This window comes from Herpailurus yagouaroundi, unplaced genomic scaffold, assembly GCF_014898765.1.
Source record: "Herpailurus yagouaroundi ecotype Mexico unplaced genomic scaffold, PumYag 28, whole genome shotgun sequence".
Lineage (NCBI taxonomy): Eukaryota > Metazoa > Chordata > Mammalia > Carnivora > Felidae > Herpailurus > Herpailurus yagouaroundi.
Window position 1 is genome coordinate 165,895,573 of NW_024412376.1, and position 6,000 is coordinate 165,901,572.

The following is a 6,000-nucleotide window of genomic DNA, read 5'->3' on the forward strand; positions in this document are numbered from 1 at the left end:
AAGGTCAGCAGTGGGAAGGCGTGCCTGGGGGAGTGGGCGCCTGAGCGTGGGCTGCACCAGACTCAGCGCTGCCCCCCCCCCCCACCTTGTGGGCCGGCCCTCAGTCGGCCTGTCACTCTCCCTGCTCTGGCACCGTCTGCATGGCCGCCCTGGGGATGGGCATCGTTCTTCGGTGAGCCCCGGGCGGTGCACTGGGCGACACCCAGCAGGCCCCACACCCCAGTGACTCGGGGACACGGTCCGGCACACGACGCTTCCTCATCTGCACGCCGCAAGGGGAGAAGCCGCTGCCGTGAAACTAGGGACACTGTTCTCACCTCCGTGCCAGGCCAGCCTCGTCGTGCAGACACCCACGCTAAGGGGCAGTGACCCTGCCGCGTCCCCCTGCCCCCGGGGAGTGCGAGGGTGCGGGCTGGGGGCGATTGCGGTGCCGTGGGGACAGTCACTGAGGGGTGATGCTTGTTCCCCGGGGGCTGGAGTCTGGACACCTCCCATTTCTACCTTGGCATTCTGGTCTCAGTTTTGGGGCTGAGGAAACTGAGGCACGGAGAGAGCCTGTGGCCGTGGGGGCCGGGGCTGGAATGCCCCATCTCAGCAGCCCACCCCCCTCCCTGGGCCGGGCCCTTCTGCAGCCACGGCCCCAGAAGTGACGTTGTCCCGGCAGACGAGCCTGTGCAGGCAGACGTGAGCTTGGGAGGCGGGAAAACGAGCCCTGCCGGGATGGCCTCGTGTGAGTGTGTGTGTGGGCATGTGTATGAGTGCACGAGTGTGCGTGCACGTGTGAGAGTGCATGCGAGTGTGTGCGTGTGAGTGCACGTGTGCATGCACGAGTGCGTGTAAACGTGTGTGAGTGCGTGCACGTGTGAGTGTGCGTGCGTGTGCACAAATGTGTGCGCGTGCATGTGTGAGCGTGTGACTGCATGTATGAGCGTGCTGGTGTGTGCGAGGGCAGGCCCATGAGTGTGTGTGTGAGTGTGCTAGTGTCTGGGTGGTGAGTGTGCGGGGGTGACTTGTGAGTGTGTGTGTGTGAGTGCACACGCGTGTGTGTGTGTGACTGCATGTCAGGGACCCTGCTCTCCGCGAGCTGATGTGCACTCACCTGGCGCAGTGGGCGTGAATGCCAGGCTCCGCGAACCATGCAGTCCTGTGCGTGTGTAAATGACTTTTACGAGAACAAAATACAAACAAGGATGATTCTCCACCTTTTCTTGATCTGAGGTCCCCGGATGCCTTTCCTCTGAGTCCAGGTTTTTACAAAACTCCTGTTTTTAAGTTTATTTGCTTTGTTTTTACAATTCTCTACAGGCCGTTGGCTCTTTGGCGTGTGGTGTTGTGGGTTGTAACACGTATGTAGATTTGTCCAAGCTCAGCAGCCAGCCGCCCGGAGAAGCCCCTCAGGCTGCGCTTGGGCGCCCGTCCCCGGCCCTGACGCGCCCCCCACGGCTGCTTCTCCGGGACGTCGTGTAGGCGGAACAAGACAGGACACAGGCCCAAAGCAGCCGCAGTAAAGGTCGCCCGAGAAGAGTGAGCCGTGGAGGGTGGCTTCCTTCCGCAACGTGAGGCCCTTGGGGGCCGTCCCTGTTCGTCACATCATGGGACGTGGCCTTGTTTGTCTCTCTGTTCGCCCACCGAGGTCATGCGCCTTGTTTCACGTTTATGTCCTGTGCCAAATGTGGTGAGTCGTCAGCCACCGTTTCTCCGGATGCCCGTCACTCCCTCTCCCCGGACTCCGGCGACACAATCCTTAGACCCTCTGCTGTTTCCCCGCAGATCTGCGATTCTCTGTTCACTTCCTTCCTTTTTTATTTTATTTCTTTTTTTACTTTCCCTTTTCAATTGTATTTTCTTATTGAGACAAGATTCATATAACATCAAAGTCACCATCTTAAGCTTTTTATTTTTTTTATTTTTTATTTTTTATTTTTTTCAACGTTTTTATTTATTTTTGGGACAGAGAGAGACAGAGCATGAACGGGGGAGGGGCAGAGAGAAAGGGAGACACAGAATCGGAAACAGGCTCCAGGCTCCGAGCCATCAGCCCAGAGCCCGACGTGGGGCTCGAACTCATGGACCGCGAGATCGTGACCTGGCTGAAGTCGGATGCTTAACCGACTGCGCCACCCAGGCGCCCCAAGCTTTTTAAAGTTTATTTATTTTTGAGAGAAAGAGACAGAGCACGAGCAGGGGAGGGGCAGAGGGGGAGACACAGAATCCGAAGCAGGTTCCAGGCTCCAAGCCGTCAGCACAGAGCCCGACGTGGGGCTCGAACCCACAAACTTTGAGGTCGTGACCTGAGCCGAAGTCGGACGCTCAACCGACTGAGTTCCAGAACATTCCCGTCACCCCAGAAGGAAACGCCCTACCTATGAGCCGTCACCCCACCCTCCTCTCCCAGATTGGGCAGCCCCCCGTCAGCCTTCTGTCTCTGTAGATCTGTCTGGTGTGGACATTTCACGTGGACGGGAACCGTGTAACCCGTGGCCTGCAGTGTCCAGCTTCTGCCCCAAGACGTCCCCACGGCTGTGTCCTGTCAGTGGCTGAGTAACATTCCATTGTGCGGACACATCACACGTTCGTGAGCTGGGGGGCGTTGGCCTCGTGTCCCCTTCTGGCTGCCGTGAAGGACGCGGTGGTGAACATCCGGGTGCCAGTGTCTGTGTGAACCCGTGTTTGCAAGTCTCCTTGAGCTAAATTACGTGTAGGGGTGTCATTTCCGGGTCACACGGTAACTCCGTTTTTGACTTTTTGAGGGACCGTTTCCCACAGTGGCTGCACCGTTTCACACCCCCCACCGGGTTCCGATTTCTCTGCATCCTCGCCAACACTCACTACGTTCTGTTTTCTTCTTGTTTTCTCATTATTTAGAGAATACTTTATTAGTTTCTGCCACTTTCTGTTTTCGATGACAGCTGTGCTAGTGAGTGTGGGGACGTGTCTCCCTGTGGTTTGGATCCGCGTGTCCCTGGTGACGAGGGATGTGGACCCCCTTCTTGTGTGCTTCCTGGCCATCCGTGTGTCTCCTCTGGAGAAGTCTCTATTCAGATCCCTCACGTGTTAAAATTGGATTATTGGTCTTTTAATTGTTATGGTCCAGACACCGGACTCTTACCAGATGCATCATTTGCAAATAGTTTGTCCCATTCTGTGTGTGTTTTTTCCCCACTTTCTTGAGAATGTCCTTTACAGCAGAAGTTTTTAATTTTGATGAAGTCCAAATGATCTGTTCTTTCTTTTATGGCTCGTGCTTTTGGTTCCGTATCTAGGAAACTGTTGTCAAGTCCTTGGTCACAAAGTCTTCTACGTGTGGTTTCTTCCCGAGGGTTTTACGGTTTTAGCTCTTACATTAAAGTCTTTGAATTAACTTTGGGTTATTTTTTACGTATGGTGTGAGGTAGGGGTCCAGATTTGTGGTGTTTTGCATACAGATGTCTAGTTGCCCACCACCACGAATTAAAAAGACTGTTCTTTCCGCATTGGGAAGCCTCGCAACCCCTGTAGAAAATCGGTCGGCCGCAGCTGTCTGGCTGTATCTCTGGGCTCTGAATTGTAGTGCATCGGCCCGACACACTACAGTGTTTGCCCTGACGCCCGCAGCTCCCTGTCCTGGTGAAGCCAGCTCAGTAGCAGGATTCGAAGTCAGGAATGTGCCTCCTCCAGCTTCGTCCTCCTTTTCCTGGGGTGGGTTTGGCCTTTTGAGCTCCCTTTGCATTCCAGATGCGTTCAAGAATCAGGGCCTCCATTTCTGCAAGGCCAGGCAATTGGAATTTTGACAGGGACTGCACGGAAGCTATAGCTCCGTCCGGGGGATATTGCCGCCTTAACAAAACCCCTCCAGGGGCACCTGGGTGGCTCAGTCGGTTAAGCGTCCGACGTCGGCTCAGGTCATGATCTCGCGGTCCGTGAGTTCGAGCCCCGCGTCGGGCTCTGTGCCGACAGCTCGGAGCCTGGAGCCTGCTTCGGATTCTGTGTCTCCCTCTCTCTGGCCCTCCCTCGTTCATGCTCTGTCTTTCTCTGTCTCAGAAATAAATAAACATTAAACAAAATTAAAACAAAATCGGAACCCCTCCAGTCCACAGACACAGAAGGTCTTTCCGTTTATGTAGCTCTGCCTCCCTGCATCTTGGGGTTTTACCTATAGAAGTTCATGTCATGTGTAAATTGAGATCTGGGAGCCTGTAATTTCCTTTTCTTATCTGACTCCCCTGGTTAGAGCCCCTCTACAACGCTGAACAGAAGTGGCCTCGCTCCTGAATTCAGGGAGGCACCCAGCCTTGTACCGTGGAGCGTGACAGCAGCCGTGGGTGTTCTCTGGACCTCTTTGATCAGGTGCAGGAAGTTTTCCCTCCTGTTCCCGGTTTGCTGAGTGTGTGTGTGAGTGTTTTTAATCACGAAACGCGATCATTTTTCAGCTCTTTTGTTCTCTTGTGTTCATACGGGATAATTTCTGCTGCTCCGTCTTCAAATTCAGTTGCTTTTTCTTCTGTCGTTTCCGTCCGGCCATTGAGCTCCTGCAATGAGTTTTTAATTTCCACTCCTGCCTTTGTCAGCTCTAAATTTCTCATTTGGTTCTTCTTTACATTTTGTGTTTTTGGCTGGAATTTTAAAAAAATCCTTTCTTTCATTTCAGCAGCATTGACGCATCCTTCTTGGATTATTTTTATGATGCTGCATTAAGGTTTTCATCAGACAGTTCTGACGTCTGAGTCATGTTGGCGTTCGTGTCTGATGGTGGTCTTTTTCCAGGCAAGGTGAAGTTTTCCTGGTTCTTTGTATGCCAAGTACTTCTGGATTGTATCCTGGACATTTAGGATATTATGTTATACGACTCTGGGTCCTGTTTAAACACTGTGAGGAATGTCCATATTTTTGTGGTAACGGGAAACGGATCCAGCTGGGTCCAGCCCAGAGTTTCCACCAGCCATCCTGGGTCCAGGTTTAATGTCCATTTCCAGCTCTTGTGGTGGTTTGTCCCGTGTGCACCACCCAGTGGCCAGTCTGGGCCCCGAGAGGTGGTCTGCACTCAGCTGAGTTCCCAGAGTCCTGGCACGCTGTCGACATCAGATCCACAAGTGTGCAGCTCAGGGGCGGGCCTGGGGGGTCAGGAACAGCCCTGCGGTGTCAGGCTCCAAGCTCCTTCCTCTTTATGACGTCTCGGGGGCATTCTGGCTCTCAGGGGTCCCCTCCTCAGTCTCCTGGGCTGAAGGCCAGGGGCTCGGTCAGCCGGACTGCTGCACGTTCCCTGGAGCTACGCTGAGTGCAGGCCCAGGCAGTGCCAGGATGGGACACACAGCGACCAGCTTTGTCCCGTGCTCTGGGGACTTTAGTTCCCCTGATCGGAGAGGAAGCTTTGGGTACCCGTGGGTCCCGCAGCCCCGCCGTTAGTGTGGCGGCCGCTGTGGTCCCGGAGACGGCGGGAAACAGGCCACCCGGCCAGCACAGATGGAGGCCCAGCGCCTGACGCGCCCGTCCCTGTGCCCCCCAGCTTCTCCCTTAGCGCCCTCCGCCGGGTGCCCAACCCCAGGGACTGAAAACTCCCCGCCTGCCCGCTCCCCTCTTTCACCTGGCAGCCTGCAGGCGCCTCTGCGACAGGCTTCTGACTCTTCCCGGAGGGAGATAGCCTCTGCTACCCCACCCCTCCTCTGGAGCCCCTCCTCTCCTCCCCCCTCCCTCCTGCCTCCACGCCCACGTGGCACCCACAGCCGTTTCTGTCTGTGCCCGTCGCCCCCCAGGTGCTGCGTCTTTAGGGAGGAGCTCTCGGAAAACCAGGCTCAGAGAAGCCAAGGAAGTGACTCGCGGTGGCAGAGCTCGGTCTACAAGCCGCATCGCCACACTCTGCCTTCCCCGCTCTTTGCACCAGAGATCTCCGAGAAGTCGGGGTCTCACCTGTCGACCGCCTACTGCCCTCCTCCCCTCAGGTCAGCCTGAAGCTCCCCGGATGGGTGGGGGCAGTGGGGGGGTAGACGGGGGGGGGGAGAACAGTGCAGCACAGCCACGTTGTTC